Source organism: Sus scrofa, chromosome 4 (assembly GCF_054392235.1).
Source record: "Sus scrofa isolate SSC_HxYL_T2T_F1_AM1 chromosome 4, Sscrofa_HxYL_maternal_Yorkshire_Landrace_v2.0, whole genome shotgun sequence".
In the NCBI taxonomy this organism is placed as follows: Eukaryota; Metazoa; Chordata; class Mammalia; order Artiodactyla; family Suidae; genus Sus; species Sus scrofa.
The window spans coordinates 109,625,703-109,648,094 of record NC_139386.1 but is presented as its reverse complement, the minus strand read 5'-3'; the positions used below and the strand labels follow the sequence as shown (position 1 = coordinate 109,648,094).

Sequence of the window (22,392 nt, the reverse complement as noted above, 5' to 3'; positions counted from 1 at the left end):
TACTAGGGATGGGGCCATGGTACGGTCCAGTGCAGCTCAGCAGTAGCCAAGTAATTGTTTCAAACTTAGATTAGCAAATCATTTACTAGGGGAGGAAAGAGAGATTTCATCATGGATTTTGTTCAGAATTGCCAGTGCGTGGTAATAATAAAAAAGCAAACTGACTCTTAGTTCATTTTATTACTGTTTTAAATTCCCTGCAGACAATGCATGCCTTACTGCCTGGACAGGGGCAGAACAATCCCAGCACTAGCTTTGGGAAGCAAAGGAACTGGAAACTTGTGCCACAGCATTCAGGTGGTAATGAGAATTAATTGTCTTGGTTATAAATCACATTTATAGTCACCCCTTTTAGAGTCTATGCCTGAAATCAATAGATTTTGTGAGACAGCAAAAACCATCTTAGTTAATCTAATCAAAGATCTGTCTTTTTCCTATTAAAAACCATTTTATGGTAGTATAATATACCTAAAGAAATGCATGCATTGGAGTTCCTGCTATGGTGCAACAGGATTGGCAGCATCTCTGCAGCGCCAGAATGCAGGTTTGATCCCGGGCCCAACACAGTGGGTTAAAGGATCCAGTGTTGTGGCAGCTGCAGCATAGGTCACAACTGTGGCTCAGAGCTGATCCATGGCCCAGGAACTCCACATACCATGAGGAGTCCAGAAAAGGGAAAAGAAAAGAAAAGAAAACAAAAGAAGAGAAAAGAAAAGAAAAGGTAGGCACATATCATATAGCTTGCTGAATTTTCACAAGCATGGCACGCCCATGTAAACGGAACCCAGACTGATAAACAGAACACTGTCAGTACCCAGAAGCCCCTTCATGCTAGCTTGTAGTAACTACCCCCTTTGCCTGTTCTGATCAATAGGATTATATAGTAAGTAATCACTTGTGTCTGGATTCTCTCATTGAACACTATGTTTGTGAGATTCATCTACATGTTTGTGTTTGGTTATAGATGGTTCATTCTCATTTTTGTGTAGTGTTCCTACACAAAAATGTGTGTAACTATACTGCAATGTATTTATTCATTCAACTATTAATGGATATTTGGGTTGCCTCCAATTTATAGTTATTAGCAATAGTGCAACCATGGGTATTTTAGTATATGTCTTCTGGTGATCCTATGTACGTATTTCTGTTGGACATATCCCTAGGAGTGGGATTGCTGGGTCTAAGAGAATGCATTTGTTTAGCTTTATTAAACACTCCTACACAGATCTCCAAAGTGATTTTTCAAAAACATATTGCTTTGTCATTTCTAAAACTTCAAAGTCCTTTACCTGAAGTGAAGGAACAGGCTCCCAGAAAAAGGCAAGAAATGGGTGTCTCTGGTTAAAAGAATCATGGGGTAAAGAACCTTCCAGCATTTCAAGTATTCACTTGACCTTAGCATTCCGGGAACCTGCCTGGAAGAACACAGGGCTTAGTTTCCCAGACTCTCTGCTTCAGATTAAATTCTCAAAGACTTTCCCCGCAAGAGGTTCTTAGCCATCTTCAGTGGCTGCTGAAAAGGCAAAGAGAACATAAAAGAAAGCCAGGAGAGAAAGGCGAGGAGTCAAAGGATGGAAAGAAAGCAAGTTCCAGAGAAAAGTCACGAAATTCAGAGCCAGTACTTGAAAAGAAATCTGTAGGTCACAAGAATGGAATGGCCAGCCTAGCTCTTTCCTTCTCTTCTTTTTCTTTTTCTTTTTATGGCTGCACCCATGGCACATGGAAGTTAGCATAGGTCTTGGTATATAGTATATTCCATATGTCTATGTCCAGCATATGGAATCCCTTGGCCAGGGATCGAATCTGAGCTGCAGCTGTGACTTATGCAGCAGCTGCTGCAATACCAAATCCTTTAACCCACCGCACTGGGCTGAGGATAGAACCCGCACCTCTGCGGTGCAAGGAGCCACTGAGTCAGATTCTTAACCCACTGCACACAGCAGAACTCCCTTTCCTCCTCCTCTTGAGGACAATTCTTTTAGCACCAAACTCCTCAAAGAAGCATCTGTGGAGGGTGATCGGGACATCTTGAGACAGGACAGCCCTTCCTGTCTTCTTACCTCATTCAACCCTGCCCCCAAGTTCTCCTCTGTCTCTTTGTCAAGGGTTCACTTCACTACCCTGCCCCCAAGTTCTCCTCTGTCTCTTTGTCAAGGGCTTCACTTCACTGTCAAGACACCTTTCTCTCCTGAGCTTTAGATCTGTGTGGACCAGAGAGGCAGATCAGTCTAGACAGGTTAGCTTACCTAGACGGAAGCTGAGACTCAACACTTTTAGCCACTACTTCTTTTTCCCCCCTCACCCTCTGCTCCTTCTCACTCCCCTCATCCCCTATAACCAATCATACTCAAGTCCTATCAATTCTTCCTTCACCACCCCCGGGTCCCTTCCACTATTAGCACTCACCTGGATGCAACACAACCCCCAATATGTCTCCTTGCCTGCTGGATGCCCTTCTCCCAGACCTGTCTTCACCCATATCCTTTGACATCTTTCTAAACTGTGAATCTGATCATTTCATCCCTCTATTTAAACCCTTTGCAAACCTCTGCAATCCCCTCCAATTCAAATCAATCCAAACTCCTTAACATGTTCAGCAAGGTCATTTGAGAGCTGGCTCTTGCCTAACTCTCCAGCTTCAAATGCCTCCTCTTCACCAGAAGCAAGGAAATCCAGAGATTCTTCAGTGATCCAGCCTTGCCAAACATCTTTCTGTTTGCTGAATAAATTCTGCTCTCTCTCCCCTTTATCTGGCGCGGAGTATGGATAAGTACAGATAGTACTATTGGTATAGTAATAGTATTATTGGTATAGAATTCGTGACCTATACAACAGTAATAGTACTATTGGTATAGAAATCATGACCTATACAATTCATCCATTTAAAGTGTACAATTCCATGGTCTGTAGTATAGTCACAGGATTGTGCAACCATCACCACAATCAATTTTAGGAATTCTCATCACTCCAGAAAGAAAGCCAGTATCCGTTAGCAGTCACTTTCCATGTCTTTTCAACCCCATTAGCCTCAGATAGCTATTTTCTGCCTCCATGGACTTGGCTGTTGTGGACATTTTATGCAAAGAGACTATCCAATTTATGGCCCTTTTTGACTGCCATTTTTTTCACTTAGCTTAGTATTTTCAAGGTTTATCTATGGTGTGCCATCAATCAGTACTCCATTCCTTTTTATTACTGAATAATATACCATTGTATCAATATGCCACATTTTATTTTTCCATTCATCAGTTGGCCGACATTTGGATTGTTTTCACTTTTTAGCTATTATGAATAAAGCTGCCATGAATAAAACGTACAAATTTTGTGTGGCCAGAGGCTTCCATTGCTCTTGTGTATATATCTAGGAGTGGAATTTCTAGGTCATTTGGTAATTATGTTTATTTACCCTTTTGAAGAAGTGCCGGACTCTTCCAAACTACTGCCCCATTTTGCATTCCCTCAGCCACAGTTGAGTTTCAATTTCTCCATATCCTCTACAACTCTCGCTATATTATCTATCTTTTTCATGACCGCCAACCTAGTGAGTGTGATTTTCCTGATGACTCAGGATACTCTTTTCATGTGCTTTGTTGACCATTCATATACCTTCCCTGGAGAGACGTCCATTCAGATCCTTTGGCCAGTTATTTGTCTTTTTATTATTGACTGAGAAGAGTTTTTATGGTGTGTCTCAGCATAGTGGGCAGACTCTCAGAAAAGAGAGCAATGAGGGTAGGAACAGGCAGGGCCCTCTTAAAGGAAAGATGGACCTTGAAGAACAGGTAGGCTGTAGATGGACAAGGAGACCCACTGCTGCAGGGCTGAGCCTTTTATCATTTAACAATAAGTACGCTTTATTGTTTAATGGAATAAGGAAACAAAAATAAATAAGACAGTTCTCCCCTTTAAGGTGTGGGCAAGAAGGACACATAAATAAACATCAGTGTTTGTGGTTCAAAGTACTAAGTACAAGGAGTTCCCAATGTGGCTCAATGGATTAAGTACCCGTCTGGTATCCATGAGGATATGGGTTTGATCCATGGCCTCAATCATTGAAGTTGATTTCCAATATTATATTCGTTTTAGGTGTACAACATAGTGATTCAGTATTTTTATACATGATATTCCATTTAAAGTTATTATAAAATATTGGCCACATTCCCTGTGCTGTACAATACGTTCTTATAGCTTATTTATTTTATACATAGTAGTGTGGATCACCTTAAACTTTCAGATGATTTGTTAAATCAGGATAAGTCTTAATCTGATTTGTTAAATCAGGGAGTCTTTGGATAGAATTCAGTTTGGATGACAAAAAATTACATCTTTAACACCTGAAATTGAAATTTAACATCATCTTCTTTTATGAGCGTAAGGAACAAACCACAGTAATGTTTGTGGCAACTGTGACTTTGCCATAATAAAAATCACAGGCATTATATATTTTATTAAATTTTTTATGGATCTTAGGTTATTATTTATGCTCACATCTACATCAAAAAATGGTAGTTATTAGGGAATTCCTGTCATGGCTTAGCAGAAATGAATCTGACTAGCATCCATGAGGACACAGGTTCGATCCCTGGCCTCTCTCAGTGGGTTAAGGATTCTGTGTTGCCATGAGCTGTGGTGTAATTCGCAGATGTGGCTCAGATCTGGTGTTGCTGTGGCTGTGGTGTAGGCCAGCGGCTACAGCTCTGATTCGACCCCTAGGAACTGCTATGCTGCAGGTGTAGCCCTAAAAAGACAAAAAAAAAAAATAGTGTTTATTAGACCCAGCACTGGATCTTATTATTTACTATGCTAATAAGCAGTATATTAATATAGCCAAATTTGGTTTATTAAAATTTTGACTTTAATATAGTTGGTTTATTTCATAATCCTGTAACTTTTATTTCATATATTTATAAATTGAGAAGAGGTTCATGAGCTTAATCAATTGCCAAAGTGTAGATGGCACAAAAATTTTAAGAAGTCTTTTATTAAATAATTCTAAATTGAGATTATAGAGTCTACTAAGCCTGGAAGACCCACAGACAAATAAGCAAATCATTTCGATGTAATGGTAAAGGTATAACAGAGGTCTGGATAGAGTACAGAGAACAAAGAAAATAAGGACTAATTTTCACTGGAGCTTTCAGAGAGGGCTGCAGGTGCTACCTGAGCTCACTCTTGAAAGATGAATAAGGTTGAACAGACCTTGGTTCCTCTGGTCCAGCCCTGCGTCCAGCCGCAGAGTCACCACTACAGCATTGCATCACATGGAAACCAGCCTCCACCTCAAACCCTTGAACTTGGAGGCATGCATCCAGATGTTGGCTGGAGTTGGAAGTAGAGGAAAAACAAGAGAGAAATTTGACAGATGGAGTCCCTTGGCAAGGAGCAGGCCTGTATTTATGGAGCTAAAGGAAGATAAGATGGAAGGGAAGGAGAAGTAAGACCACCAGCGCCTGGGGGCTGGGGTCACAAGGACTAAGAGAAAAACCCTGGATTTGGGAGTCAGTCAAACCTGGATTCCATACTCAAATGGACAGCTAAAAACCCATGTGACCTTAGACAACTACTTAATCTCTTTGAGCAGCTGTTTTGTCATGTGTATATATGAATTAATACCCATATTTCAGGGTTGAGGAATCAAGTGATAGAGCATATGGAAAAGTACTCAGCACAGAGCTAGCAATTGATAACTGTTGAAGCCTCTTCCTTTCAATTTACCCAGAGCCAGCCTTGCTACCCCCTTCCCTTGGGTGAGAAGTTGACCTTGATTAATCATTGTCTGGGCCCAGTAATAATGACTAGATTTATTAACTTCTTCCTGTGCTTGACCTTGGGCTAACATTGTCTTAACATCCTTACAACAACCTATGATGTTGGAAACCTCTATTTTACAGATGAATAAACTGAGGCTCAGAGAGAGGCATTAAAGAAAAACATTTGCCAAAGACCTTACAACAAGAAGTGGTAAAACTGGAACTTAAACCCAAAAATGGCTGGCATCAAAATCTCTGCTCTGCACTGTGCTGCTTCTAGGATGACAGCTGGAGATCACTCTGTTCAGTAAACCTTTAATTCATGCTTCTCAACATTTGACCAAAACTCAAGGATGCTGTGCTTTAATAAACGGCTGTGGGGAGTTCCTGTCATGGCTCAGCGGAAATGAATCCAACGAGTATCCCTGAGGATGCAGGTTCAATCCCTGGGCTTACTTAGTGGGTTGGGAATCCATCATTGCCCTGAGCTGTGGTGTAGGTCACAGATGGGGCTCAGATCCCGCATTGCTGTGGCTGTGGTGTGGGCCAGCAGCTGTAACTCCAGTTTAACCCCTAGCCTGGGAACTTCCATATGCTATGGGTGTGACCCTTACAAGAAAAAAAATTACTATAAACACAGACATAAGCAAAAGCAAAACAGTAGATCAGACAAGTGAAAATCCTTAAAAGGAAGGTAATCTAAACAAACACAATAATAACAGCCATCTCTTGGGCACTGGAAAATATCATCCTTGTTCCCAGACGGCCAAAGGCGACACCTATAATAAGCCTTGAGATCCTGCAGTTCTTCCTCAGCCTCGTGATTAAAGTCTCCTGGGATGATGGCAATAGCTCCCTTCACAATCCGCGCACCCGGACATTGGTCATAGAGATCCAATCACAAAGACTCATATTTGTTTACTGCTTACAGTTTAGTAAACACTCTCATTTACGGAATATCAACTAACACAACCCTGGGAGATGGATACGGCCGGGGTTGTATGTATAAGCACCTGAGGCTCAGAGAAGCAAGGCCACTTGACCAAGATCAATGAGCTAGTACAAGTCAGAATCATTATTTAAACTCCATCTTCTGAAGTTCCCATTGTGGCTCAGCAGGTTAAGAACCCAACTAGTATCCACGAGGATGTGGGTTCAATCCCTGGCCTCGCTCCGTAAGGTAAGGATCCAGCATTGCCCCAAGCTGTGTAGGCCACAGATTTAGCTCAGATCTAGCGTTGCTGTGGCTGTGGCGGAGGCCAGCAGCTGGAGCTCCAATTTGACCCCTAGCCTGGGAAATTCCATATGCCATGGATTAAAAAAATAAACTCTATCTTCTGACCCCTTTCCCAGGGCTAGTGCCATTTCTGCTCCTTTCCCAGGGCTAGTGCTGTGTCTCTATCCCTGGTCCAAATTACTGAGGGTTTTTGGAAGCAAACTTATAGACTCCTAGGAACTGTGTAAATTTTGGCAACAGGGCTGGAGGATGAGTTGGATGGAAATGGAAGACAGTATTCATGAAAAAAGCAAAAATCTAGCGTTTCTTGAAATAGCTGTTGAGATATAATTCATATACCATAAAATTCACCCTTTTATTATGTATAATTCAGTGATTTGTAGTTTATTCACAAGGTTTTGCAACCATCACCACTAATTCCAAAACACTTTCATCACCATAGAAAGAGAGCCCATGTCTACTGTAATCACTGTACATTCCAGGTCCTTTTACCCCCTGGAAATGATTTATCTACTCTGTTTCTGTGAATTTACCTGATTGTATATTTCATATAGCTACAGTCATTAGTGTGTAGCCTTTTGTGTCTGGCTTTTTACACCATAACGTTTTCAACGTCATTCATTGGTATTTCATTCTTTTCATGGCCAAATAATATTCCATTTTACATATATATCACATTTTATTTATCCACATATATCATTTAATAGACATTTGAGGAGTTCCCATCATGGCTCAGCAGAAACAAATCTGACTAGTATCCATGAGGATGCAGGTTCAATCCCTGGCCTCACTCAGTGGGTTAAGGATCCAGCATTGCTGTGAGCTGTGGTATAGGCTGGCAGCTACAGCTCCAATTCTACCCCTAGCTTGGGAACCTCCATATGCCATGGATGTGGCTCTAAAAATGACAAAAAAAAAAAAAGACATTTGAGCTATTCCCACCTTTCAGCTATCATGAATGATGCTGCTGTGAACATTTGGGAACAAGCTTGTATGGTCATACATTTCCATTTCCCTTGGATTATATCTAGATATGAAATTGCTGTGTTAAATGGTAACTCTATGCGTAGTTCTTTGAGGAACTGCCGGAATAGAGCAGTTCTTTATTCTATGTATTCCTTTATTATTTACTTTACTGTTCTATTTATACTATTTACAACGTGACTGAACCATCTTACATTCCTACCAGCAGTGTGTAAGGGTTCCACTTTTTCTACATCCTCCCAATGCTTGTTATGATCAGTTTATTGTAATTATTATTATTATTACCATTACCCTCCTAGTGTATATGAAGTGGTATCTCATGGTGGTTTTGATTTGCATTTGCCTGATGGCTAATGATATTGAGCATCCTTTTCATGTGCTTTTTGGCCATTTGTGTACCTCCTTTGGAGAAATATCTATTCACATTCTTTGTCCACGTAAATTGGGTTGTCTTTTTATTATGGAGTCATATATTCGAGATACAAGTCCCCTATCAAATATACGATTTGCAAACATTTTCATTCATTCAGTGGGTCCTCTTTTCACTTGCTCACTTTTTCACTTCTTTTAAAGCACCAAAGTTTTTTTAATTTTTATAAAGTTCAATTCATCTATTTTTTCTTTTGCTGCTTGTACTTTTAGTCTCATATCTGAAAAAAATATTGCCTAATCCAAAAGTACAAAGATTATACATTTTCTTTTAAGAGTTGTACACTTTTAGCTCTCACATTTAAGTCCATAATCCGTTTTGAGTTCATTATTGTATATGGTCAGAGATCAGTACTCAATTTCATTCTTCTGCAGCCAGATATCCAGTTGTGTCAGCACCATTAGTTGAAGAATATTCTTTCCATTGAATTGGCTTGGCAACCATGTCAAAAATCAATTGACCATAAATGTAAGGGTTTATTTATGGACTCTCAATTCTATTCCACAGATCCATATGTCTATCCTAATTTTAGTACCACACTATCACGGTTACTGTAGCTTTGTAATAAGTTTTGAAAGTGGGAAGTGTGAGTGCCCCAGCTATGTTCTTCTTTTTTCAAAATCACTTTGGCTATTCTGGGTCCCTTGCATTCCCATATGAAGTTTGCGGTTGACTTGTCCATATCTGCAAAGGAAAGAAAAAGCAGCTAGGATTTCAAGTGGGATTGCACTGAATCTGTAGATCAATTTTGGAACTATTGCCATCTTGGCAGTATTAGGTCTTCCAATCCATGGACTTTGAAGGCTTTTCCACTTACTTAGGTCTTCTCTAATTTCTTTCAATGGTTTTAATATTTTTTAGTGTACAAGTCCTGCATTACTTTTGTTAAATTTAGTCCTGAGTTTGCTATTCTTTTTGATACTATTTATTATACACAGGATTACTTTCTGTGATATTGCGATTTATAATATGAAATACATATTTAGTCTTCATCCTCATTTCTGGCACACAGCTCCCCAAACCCTTGTAATTTCCTAAGTGATCAGAACAATAGGGGCATCTTTGCTATAATATTTGGGGTTTTCCCTCAGTTCCTGATGTGGCTTCAGAGAGATAAGGGTAAAATGGATATATTGTTATCCATAACAAGCCCCCTTCAACCAATTAAGTTAATGAGGGAATTCTTAGAAAGCCCCTTAGATAGGGACTGGTGGTCAGGAGAACCAACCATGATTTAAAAAGCTGCAGCTTTCAATCCTACCTCCCACCCTCTGGGGATGGGGGTGGGGGAGGGATTGGAGGTTGAATCATTCCTCAGTGGTCAATGATTTAATCAACTATGCCTATGTAACGAAACTTGCAAAAATCCCCAGAAGATGTGGTTAGAGAGCTCCAAGTTGGTGAATACATGAAGGTGCTGGGAGGGTGGCAAGCTCAAAGAAGGCACGGAAACTCCACACCCCTTCCCACAAAACTTGCCCTATGCATCTCTTCCACCTGTTCTTCCTAAGTTGTATTCTTTTATAATAAGCAGATAATCTAGTAAGTAAAATATTTTTCTGGGTTCTGTGAGCCACTCCAGCAAATGAATCTATCCCAAGGAGGATGTTGTGATAACCTGTGATCTATAGCCAGTTGGTCAGAAGCACAGGTAACAACTTGGACATGAAATTGGCATTTGAAGTGTGTGTGTGTGGGAGCAGGGGGTAGTGTTATAGGACTGAATCCTTAACCCATGGAATCTGACACTATCTCCAGGTATATGGCGTCAGAATTGAGTTAAAATTGTAGGACACCCAGCTAATGTCACAGAATTGTTTGGTGTGGGGGAGTCCCCACCCCACTCCACACACAGACACATTTGGTAATTAGAAGTGTCAGCAGTAGTGTGGTGGTGGTGTGAGAGTAAAGGAGACACATAAGGAGTGTGTTTTTTCCTTACATTTTCTTAATTTTATTTTTAGACTATTCATTGTTGATGTTTGGGCATACAATTGGTTTTGTATCTTATATCCTGCAACCTTGTTGAACTTATTTATTCTAATTATTTTTTTATTAGATTGGATTCTTTAAGTTTTTTTAGATTCAAAATCATATCATCTGCAAGGGAAGTTATTTTTACTTCTTTCTTTTCTATCTGAATCCCTCTATTTCTTTTTCTTGCTTAATTGCTCTCGCTAGAACCTGCACTACAATGTTAAATAGAAGGAGCAGGAGCACTTGCCTGATTCCTGATCTTAGAGAAAGCTTTCTGTATTTGACCATTAAGTATGGTATTTTCTGTGAGTTTTTTTCTAGAAGAACTTTAGTAGATTGAAGACATTCCCTTCTATTCCTAATTTGTTGAGTATTTTTTTTAAACATGAAACCACACTAGATTTTGTCAGTGCTTTTTCTGAATCTATTGAAGTAATTATGTAGTTTTTGTCTTTTATCTATTGATACAGTATACTATATAAGTTGATTTTCATGTGGCAGACAACTTTTGTATTCTTGGGATAAATCCTACTTGATCATGTGTATGATACTTTTTATATTGCTAGTTCATTTTGCTAGTACTTGATTGAGGATTTTTCCATCTATATTTAAGAGATATTGGTCTATAGCTTTTTTTCCTGCAATGTCTGTCTGGTTTTGATGTCAATGTACTAACTGCTTCATTGAATGAGTTTTGAAGTATTCCATCCTTTTCTAGTTTTGGGGGGAGTGTTTGTGAATCATATGTTAATTCTTCCTTAAAGATTTATTAGGAGTCAGCGGTGAAGTCATCTAGGCCTTAGTTTTTCTATGTGTGGGAAGTGTTTTTTTGTTTATAATTTAATATCTTTATATATCATAGATCTATTTAGATCATCTATTTATTCTTTTTTTTTTTTGGCCATGCCCACAGCTCATGGAAATTCCTGGGACAGGGATCACACCAGTGACCCAAGCCTCTGCAGTGACAGATCCTTAACCTGTGTATTCTTGAGTTAAAGTAATTTTTAACTTTCTAGAAAGTTGTTCATTTGGTCTGTGTTATCTAATTTTTTGGCACATAATTGTTTATAGCATTCCCTTATAATCCTCTGTATTTCTGTAAAATTGGTAGTGATACTGGATCTTTTATTCTGGATTTTAGTAACTTGAGCGTTTCTTTTTTCTTCATCAGTCTAGCTACAGTTTTGTAAGTTTTGTTGATCTTCAAAGAACCAAACTTTCATTTCACTGATTTTTCTCTAACGCATTTTTATTCTATTTTTCACTAGTTTCTACTTATTATTGTAACATTTTGTTATTGTAAAGTGTATTTGTTTGTTTCTAATAAGAATTTTAATCTTAAAGTCTCTTTTGCCTAATATTAATAGAACCATTCCCACTCTCTTTCACATGTTATATCTTTTTCCATCCTTTTACTTTCAATCTATTTGTATCTTTGAATATAAAGTCGGTCTTTTGGAGATAGTATATAATTGGACTGAGGTTTTGGATCCTTTTTTTTTTTTTTTTTTTTATGGCCGCACCCATGACCCAGGAATTGAATCGGCTGCAGCAACGTCTGATCCTTTAACCCACTGCACTGGGCTAGGGATCAAACTCTCACCTCTGCAAAGACTCAAGCTGCTGCAGTCAGATTCTTAATCCACTGTGCTACAGCAGGAACTCTTTACATCCATTTTTGAGCCACTGATTTTTATTGGTATTTTAGTTTATTTACATTTAAGTAATTGCTGATAAGATAGGATTTGATTTGTCCTTTGCTATTTTTTTTATTATGCCTTAAAGATTTTTTAAAATTCCTCTACGCCTTCATTACTGCCTTCTTTTGTGTTAAATAGATATTTTCTAACTTTCTCTTTCTCTCTCTCCCTCTGTTTTCTCTCTGAAAAGAAGAGAGAGAGACAGATGGAGAGAGAGAGACAGAGAGAGATATAGAGGTATATACACATTTACATATATATGTGTGTGTGTTTTAATTAATTTATTTTTCTAGGTGGTTGGTCTGAGGATAACAAGAACTTAACTTAAAACAACCTAGTTTGAATTAACACCCTACATTTTTATAGCAATTTCATTTACATTTTTTCATTTAATTTTCAGGAAGGAGAAAGTAAAAAATCTGGGCTGGAAACTTTATCATGGCCTAAGTATGGGGGCTGTGGTTACTCATACATAATGCTTCTCTGGGGGCAAATTACGGCCCCATGAGAGAGCTTCCTGTATGATTCCCAGAGTATATTTTCAGGGTGATCATAATACCTTTGTAGGACTTTCTAACTTCCAAAGTGCATTCATATACATCAGTGATTCTCAAAGTATATTCTGAGGATCCCTAAGTTTTCCCGAAATGCTTTCAGGAGTCCTCAAAGACAAAACTATTTTCATAAAATACCAAGATGTTATTTCCCCTTTTAGCTCTCATCCTTTCACAGGAATATGGTAAAATTTTCTAGAGGATTGCATGGCATGTGATAACACAATAGATTGAATGCAGAAAAAGGTCCAAGAATTTACTGTCCCTATTCAGACAGATATTAAAGAGATTTGCAAAACTAAAACAATGCTATCCTTCCTCTAAGTTTTTTTTTTGAGAATATAGTGATATCTCATAAAATTTATATTAACATAATGATTTGTTATTACTAATTTTAAATGAGTTAATTTTTTAATTTCCCAGTTTTAATTTATAATATGGTAATATTGACAGATATATTTAAACAAAACTTTGGGTTCTTGATAAATTTTAAGAGTGTTGGGAGTTCCTGTTGTGGCACAGTAGAAATAAATCTCTAGTCTCCATGCAGACACGGGTTCAATCCCTGGCCTCCCTCGCTCAGTGGGTTAAGGATTCGGTGTTGCTGTGAGCTGCAGTGTAGGTCACAGACTCTGCTCAGGTCCCACATTGCTGTGGCTGTGGTGTAGGCTGGCAGCTGCCCCTCTGATTTGACCCTTATGCTTCAGGTGAGGCCTAAAAAGGAAAGAGAGAGAGAGAGAAAGAAAGAAAGAGAGAAAGAAAAAGAAAGAAAGAAGGAAAGAAGGAAAGAAGGAAGGAAGGAAGGAAGGAAGGAAGGAAGGAAGGAAAGAAAGAAAGAAAGAAAGAAAGAAAGAAAGAAAGAAAGAAAGAAAGAGAGAGAGAGAGAGAAAGAGAGAAAGAAAGAGAGAGAGAGAGGGGGAGGGAGGGAGGGAGGGAGGGAAAGGGAAGAGTATAAAGGGGTCCTGAAACCAAACAATTTTGAGAGCTGCTGACACATTATCTCACTTAACCATCATGACAGCACCATGTAAAAAGTAAGACAGATTCGGTCACTTAGCACTATGGCTCCTTGGATGAGAAAATGGAGACTATATGGGGCTGGGACTATACCTGGAAGGACTGGTTTTGATGGGAAGGCAGTCAGTGATTCCAAGGCCAGAACCAAACCAGTTAGCTGGAATGGCTGAACTGACACTATCTGGGAGCTTTAACGTCTTGATGGCCATTGATACGGTGGACCTCTCCCAGGCTTTGAATACTCTTTGCACTTTGGTGTCCATCATACCATGTTCCTAGTTTTAAAAATGGCTCCTCTGCTTCCTTCAACCTGCCCCTTAACAATTGCCGTTACCCAACATTCTATCCTCAACCCTCTTGTCATCTCCCTCTATGGTCTTCCTGGATGAGCTCACCCATCATTACATAAGATGATTCCCAAATATGTCTCTCTAGTTTAGATCTGTCTCTTGAATTTAAAAGCAAAGTTCTAGACGTGTCCACCTGGACACCCCTCAGACATTTCGAACTCCGATGCTCAAAATTCTCTAATCACTAGCCATTCAATATATTGTGCTAGGCACAGGTACTGTGACAGTGAATAAAACATAGTCCCTGTTCTTAAAGAAACAGCAGTCTAGTAGAGATGATCAGTCTATCCAAAACCAACTTCTGTATTTTTGGGTCTTGTTATTATTATCAACGTTGGCCCAGTTACCCAAGACTCCTCCTTCTTCCCTATCCCATCCATCCAGTGAGTCACCAGGTTTTATACATTCTATTTCTGTGATGTCTTTCCAGCCTCCATTTCTCTCCATCACCACTGCAGCTCCCTAAGATGAAGAATTCCTCATCTCTCGTGAACAATTGTAATAACCTCCTCGCCAGTCTCTCGAGTGATCATTTCATAACCTCAAATCTGCTCTCCTTGCTTCCATGCTAAAACTCTCCAATGACTCCCTTTTCTCTGTAAAATAAAATAAAAAAAAATCATTAGCCTGACTTGTAAGCAACTGACCTTGCTTCATTTCCTATCACTCCTCTGAATGTATCCAAGATATTTCAAGTGGTATTTCTGATGGCACGAATGCCCTCCCTAACCCCTTGGTCATCCTTTTGACTGACCCTTTTCAAGTGTTTTCTCCTCTTAAGATTTTTATGACCTCTCCAAGAAATCTGTTATTCCCTCTTTTGGGCCATCATTTTATCTTGCACAGATCTCCCTTCATTATAGTACTTACCACACTTGTATTATAACTTTTTTATTTCCATAGATCCCTCCTCTTCCAGGCAGAATACCTTGATGGCAGGAACCGGGTCTTAGATTCACCTTGATGTCATCAGCCCTAGACCAGAGCCTGGCATAGAATGGGTATTAAATAAATACTTATTGACTCAATTTGAAGGTCTATAAAATATGGATCTTATCCAATCTTCTTCCAGTTTTCTAAATTTACAATTCCCATTTCCCATCTAAATACCCAAGCCAAAAACATCGGCGTGTCTATTAATAGATATGACTTTTCCTTTTCCCCTATAGCCAGAGTCACCAAGTCCAATTTCTCCAATATGTCAATTGCCCTCTGTCACCCTCTTTAGAGAGGTCTCCTATCCCTTATCAACACTGTAGCCATATTTTCAACCTCAAAAATTGGGACATGGGATTTTCATGACACATCTAAATATGAGATATTCTGGGAAACAGATGTAAGTTCTAAAAGATTGGAATTCTTTAAATGTTTCCGTGATTTCCAGGGACATCGGCAGAGAATATTTGAAATCATAATGCTTCTAAGAATTCAGATTGGGCATTCATTTAGCCTTGATTTTAAGGTTCTCTGGCATCTGTTTTAAGAGTCTCAGAACTTAAGCTACTTACCATCTGGGTGACAAGGGACAAAGGCACAGGCAAAGGTAGATAACTAAAAATATACTATTGTAAGTACAGAATAAGTGAGGAAGTAATTGAAAAGAGAAATACAGAGGAGATATGACCTGAGCTGGGCTTTAAGAGTGTAGTAACAGAGGTGTGCCAGCTCACACCTAAAGGTGCCCATGTGGAAACCCCCCAACTCCAGTCCCCACTCATGTCCTGGACCCTTGTCCACTAGCCAAAGTTGACTGCCAAAGGAAGCTGAATCAAGGGCAGTTCTTCCTTGAGCAATCTGAGATCTCTGCCATGGACCCGCATAAAAAGATAAGCTATGTCAGTTAGATTGCCTTTGGAAATCTAAAATTGGGAAACTGTAATGGGAGATCAGTCATTACCAGCAGTCGCTAAAAGACTTGCCTCAGGCATTAGCTTCAGGTAAAGGTGGGGCTGGAGAGTTCAGGGCAAGTCAGAGCTGTGTGTAATCCAAAATCATGAGGAAACAGAGGGTAAATAAGTAGCAATGGTAAAGGAAAAAAGAGACCTTGTTGCTGATACAAGAGAAGTGGGGCAGCCAGTTCCTGAAGCCACCTTGGAACTTCAAGTCTTGTCACCTGCAGTCCAAAGCTAGGTGTATGCAGCCTTACAGCCACTCCTTAACCTTTCTTTCCTGGTGATTTTTTGGAAGGCTGTTCCTTGCAATGTTCAAGCTCAGCTGAAGCAGATTCAACCAAGAAGAGTGGAGGGGAAGAGAATTCCAAGAGCCCACATCAGCATGGATGGCAGTACAAAGACTGAATTTCTCATGGACTACTCTGGGAAGGGTGGAAAGGGATTTTAATTTTTTAGGTGGGAGGTAAACGTGACTAGAACACCTTGCATTTTAAATAAGTGAAATTGGTGTTTGGCAAGGGAATGAATGAAATTGCTATTTTCACAAATGTAGCTTAAGGCCAGTAAGCACACAATTTGGAAAAACAGGATGAGGACTTTAGACTTGATCCCATAGACAATAGGATACCTCAGCAGTTTGGAACATAAAAGATACCATTGGTATGTATAGTGGTTGAAAAATCATGAAGGTCTTGGAAGACATTCCAACATTGAAGCACGCTTGTCCCAGGCCCACCATGATGGATTGAGCATCTATGGGTAACGAATGGCCAAGAGCAGAACAGGGAAGCAGCCAGTGGCTGGGAGGCAGCACTGCTGATTAGGATGGACTGCGGGGGGCTTCCACTCAGCCTAGAAGCTAGGAAAGAGAGCCAAAGACCTCTGGCCTGGCGCACAGCTGTGGAAAGTGCTCCACCTCTTCCTGAGGGACTGGCAAGAGCTCTGAGGTCAGTGCTGTGACCTCCATGTGTACACCCATGCATGCTCAGTTCTCAACGGGCCCGTGACGACAAGGACTGCTGGGCCCTGTGGACTGCCACGTAGAACACAGATGTCCAACTGTCTCCTTTTCCTCTCAACCAGCCTCTGCAGCAGGTCGCAGTTTCCTACCACGTCACCATGGACCCAGATCTCATCAGCTCTTTAAATGTGCCCCCCTGCCCCGTCCACTCATATCACATTAATGAGCAGCGGAGAATCTCCTGACAGTTTCACGAGGAAATGCATATTGCACACCTCAACGCACACAATTTAGAAAGAAGAAACAACCAGACATTGTGCTCCGTAAAGCCCTCCTTTGCTGGACAGCCACCAGGGGTCTCTTTTTCAACCCATCCTCCTGGTCTAGTTTCCTGCCTCCTCTTCCTCCTTCCCAGATTCCTCCTGCTCTGTTAGGCAAGATTGTTCAGTTCTGCCCTAGCTGCCATTCCCAGATTTGCCTGCCCAAGCCCCAAACACTGTTTAGATCAATAAGCTATGCCCTATACAGTTCACAGGATCCACCTTCCTTGAAATGACAATTTGGGTTATGAACAAAGCATTTGTTGTTGCACAAACATGGCAATAAGCAGATGGATTAGTAGTTTCCAACATGGCACCAGCTGTGTTTCCCTGGCCCCATTGCTTTGCTCTCTGGCCTTTTGTTTCTTATTCTTTAATCTAAGAGGCATAGGTGGGGCAGTCTGGGTGATTCCATCTGCAGCCCAGTTCTTGGTTTGGACCCTGCATAAAAGTAAAGTGAAAAACCAATGAGGAGTGAAGAAGCCAGCTATATTAACTCTCGTGTGTGTGTGTGTGTGTGTGTGTGAGTGAGTGTGTGTGTGTTTTGGGAGGGGGTGATGGGGTAGTGGGAGGGAAAGGATAGGGACGATGGGGGCAGGCAGGGCTGTAGGGTGGGGAGAGGGAGGTGCCGGGCTGCCCCTCCCCCTCCCCACACCGCAGGCACGATGCAGCCCAAATGCGGAGCACGGAGGAGAAATGGCTTTGTCTCGGCAGCCGCCCACGCTCTGACTGCATTAAGGCTCACACTGGGCCTGCGATGACTTTTTGATGAAGTGGATACAGCATCCTGCAGGGACCAACAGGCTTGGGGAAGAGAAGAGCTCAGCAGAAAGCACACCCCGCTTTCCAATGTGCTCCTCTCTCAGCTGCTTTCTCTTTCAAATGCGTTTTCTCGATGCCATGTTCGTTCTAAGCTATCTGTGGCTTCTCAGTAAGCGGGGTGGGGTGGGGGGACCTCCAACAACAGTGACAGCCAAGTGGCCAGTTTCTGTGGGGACACCTATGGATGTCTACTGTACTGGGCAAGAGCAGAACAAAGTCGCTTTTATCTCCAGCTTTCCAAAAGCCTTTGTGTGCTTTAGAAGCTGGTTATTATTGCATTATTAAAGCCCCAGTGAGCTGGAGCCAAGGCATATGGATACGCTCGAGCTGTCCCAGGCAGCTTCAGCCAGTTCAGACTTCTCGTCCTGTGACCCAGCCTGACTCCTGGCTTGCCATCCACTGCATCCCAGTGGGGGGGTGGGAGCAGGAGGGAGAGGCCAGGCCCTTAGAGAAGGTGCCTCAGCCTTCTAACCAAACTGGTCTGTTCAGTTCCTAGGAATCTTTTCAAGCATAATCCATTTTACCAATATTGTGTTTCTTAAAGCACCAGCAGCGTAAACTGGGGAGAAAGCACTGTTGCATAAGGACATACGTATCTGAAACCAGATTTTCCTGGGTTTCAGCTAGCAGGTTGTGCAGGAGAGGTTGGGAGGACAAAGTGTTCAGGTTTTTGTGTGTCACTGGGGGCAGGAGATGAAGGTTGGAGTGGGGAGAGGCTAGGGCATAGTTTGCTGAGTGCAGATTTGCTCCAGTTTTTTGCAGATCCCTAATCGTGATGCCTGTGAGCTTTGTCATCTGTCCCAACCACTCCTTTCACAGAGGGGAGGAAGCCCAAAGAGGCAAGGTGACTTGTCCAAGGTCGCACGGTGACTAGGTGTCCTGCTGAGATAGCCACAGCGTGGACATGAGCTGAGCATGCGTCAGGTTCATTCTCCAGACCTGCAGGCATAGGTGCCCTTTCAAAGGCAGTGCCGGTTTCTCATTAGTGTTTGAGCCCCCAGAAGGCATGAACTATCTATGTCACTTGGCCTTGTGTGGCACGAAGCAGGGCTCAGGCACAGGTAGGAGTTTATGCTTTTGTACAAACTCTGTTTAAAAAAAAAAATGAACATCACGTCCTCCAGCTGGCTCCAGTGCACCTGTTCTTAAGTAAAGGTGGTGAAATACTTCGACTAGCGAGGGTGCAGAATGGCAGAACAGCAGAGGGCTGCCAGGGGTGGTGGTGCCTTTCACACACTCCACCAAGGGCTTAGATGAGGGGCTGAGCAGGGACTGAAGTCCAGACTGCCTTCCGCTACCCAGGCACTGCCTTGGCACTGTGCTCCCCAACTTTCCCATCTTCTGACCACCCCAACTTTGAATAGAAAAGCTTCCCTCTCTGCTGGCCCTTCTTCTGTCCTTCCCTTCCACTTCATTCCTATGTACTAAAGGTTTCACTTTTTTTTTTTACTTCTGTTTTTCAGAATCACTTGTAAAGCTATCGTCACCAAACAAGCATTGAGCCCTGCTCACACTGAATCATTTGAAGCCACTGAGCCCATCTTCAGGCCGCCTATTCCACATTCTAGACCTGGCCTTCCCATGATGCATCTTACTACCTCTGGGCATGTGCTGCTTCCTCCAGGAAGCCCTCCTTGACCATGACCTTTTCCTCCACACATCCTCCCCTCCACCCTGCCCCAGGAGTGAGGTCTGTCACCCACTACATCCCAGATACAACCTATGGGAGCTTTTAATATATATAGAATGCTCTGTTTATAAGCCCATCTTCTCTTTAGATCTGCCATGTCCAATATGGTAGTCATCAGCCATCCATGGCTATTGAGCACTTAAACTAGTTCTAGTCCGAATGGAGATGCCTTATGACCGTAAGCTGGATACCAGATGTGAAACGCATAGTATGAAAAAAATAATGCTTTGAGTGCCCTGAGCAGAGAGTCTGTGTCCCCCCCTGCCTGTCACCGTGCTTGGCAAGAGGCAGATGCAAAAGAAATGTTAGAGGGTGAGGTAAAGGAAGCGGTTTAACTACGCAAGAAGCACTTCTTTTCATTTAATCTTCCTTGAATTCCTCGTGAAGACTGTAGACATGCTACGGAAACTTTGTAGGTGGGAAATCACCCAGCAGCTGCACCCCCCCGGCCTGGATCTTTCTGAGTTAGGACAGAGGACGTGAGCCAAGGAGGAACCGGCAGGTCAGCCCAGCCTCTGTTAGATGAGGGGCAAACTTCTTAAAAAGTCAGCGATTAGAAAAACAACCCTGGGAGATGCAGATAGGCACAAGACAGAGGCCATAGAATAGTATGGCTGGTATTAACAACAATGTCATTTAATATCATTTAATAGCTTAGCCTGTCCTCTTAGGTATTGATCAATGTGATGTTAATTCAACTTTAAAAATCTTTATATATTTTTAAATTTTTCTTGAAGTATAGTTGATTTACGATGTTGTGTTAGTTTCAATACAAGTGTTGCGTTTCAAGTATCCAGCAAAGTGATTCAGTTATATATATATATTCAGTTTTGTATATATATATTCAGTTTCATATAAATACTCAGTTTTATATATATATACACTCAGTTTTATATATGTATTCAGTTTTATGTATATGTGTGTGTATTAATATATAAAACTTAATGACTGCTGGACACTTGAAACGCAATGCAACACTTGTATTGAAACTAACACAACATTGTAAATCAACACTACTTCAATAAAAATTAAAAATATATAAAGATTTTTAAAAGTTGGAGTTCCCATCATGGCTCAGTGGAAACGAATCTGAATGGGAACCATGAGGTTGAGGGTTCGATCCCTGGCCTCGCTCAGTGGGTTAAGGATCTGGTATTGCCGTGAGCTGTGGTGTAGGTCGCAAAACACAGCTCAGATCCTGCGTTTCTGTGGCTGTGGCATAGGCCAGCAGCTATGGCTCCGATTAGACCCCTAGCCTGGGAACCTCCATATGCCACGGGTGTGGCCCTAAAAAAAAAAAAAAAAAAAAAAAAAGATGTTTAAAAGTTGAATTAATGTATATTTTAATATTATATATATTCCTGTTCAGATTTTTACAATATAATATTTATATGTGTGTATATATATATATATATATATATATATGTATATATATGTATATATATTCCTTTTCAGATTCTTTTCCATTATAGGTTATCACAAGATATTGGGTATAGTTCCCTATAAAAATCTTTATATATTTTTTGATATTTTTGATATTATTTTGTAGAAATAAATCTGGCTCATTGTAAAAAAATTTTTTTTAAGCCTCACAATTGTATAGAAATGTTTCAAATGAAAATTCAAGGTCCTCTGTGACCCATTCCAAAGAAAAACCCAATCATCACTAATAACAGGTTAGTGTTCTTCCTTCTAGGCTTTTCCATCAGATAGTTTCTTTGCTTTTGCCTTTTTTTCCTCCATAAATGAGATTATATTCTAAATATCATTCTACCTTTCACTTACTTTTCAAATGTATGGTTATATGGTCCACACTTCCCCGGGTATGTACATAAAAGTCTTGCTGTTCCTTTTAGCTGGACCAGAGCAGGTTTATTTAATAACCAGAGTGGGTTTATTAAATAATCCCTTTGTTACTGGACACCACAAATAAGGACACTTTGTTTTCCCTCTTGCAAACAGGCTGCAGCAAACATCCTCAGACACGTCTTTGCAACTTTTATGTTTCTATAGGAACAAAAACTGTTTCCTGTATGTCCTAATGAAAATGGTGTTGCTAGCCAGAATCGAACAAGCACATTAAAAAAGAAAATTCAATTGGAGTGGGGTGGTGCAGGGAGGGGTGGGTGATACTTATAGTGGATGTTTGGGCTTGATTTCCGTATTTTTGTAGTAATGAAAGAAAGGTCCATTTAGCAGGAATCTCATTTTCTGACTGTTCCTTTTGAATTCCATCTGAAAGCTTAATTTGGGATCAGCCTGTGTGAAGTTCAAGAATATTCTCTTACCCATATCGCAGTAAGAACTGTAACTGGATACATCCTTCAATCCGGTGTTCACTGGGTCAGCTTCCATTTTTTTTCCTATTGAAAGACGTATGGGTTCCTTAGTTACAAATTCAAAACAACAAGGTGTCTTTCATAATTCTCCCGAGAAAGAAAAATTACAATGGTCAATAGGGGCCTTAGGATTTCTCCTCCCCCACCCGCTGCATCTAGATGCTTCCTTGGTTTTGCCTACTATGCTAATAGTACAAAGAAGTTACTTATCTCACCTCACCTGTGACATGGTGCCACCCACTTTATTATTACTGTCAGCATTACAAGCAGTGTATGTAACACACAGGAAAAATACATAGGTTTAAATGATGGCAACTATTATTATTTTCAATGGAAACTCCTAGGATGAAATAGCAAAGGAGATAA

At 40.7% G+C, this 22,392-nt stretch overlaps 1 long non-coding RNA gene across 1 annotated transcript in view; it reads left to right on the top strand.

The window, feature by feature from the left end:
- LOC146404180 (uncharacterized) overlaps positions 1-22,392 on the top strand; it is a 59,862-nt gene that overhangs the window by 7,921 nt on the left and 29,549 nt on the right. The gene's annotated exons all lie outside the window — the stretch shown is intronic.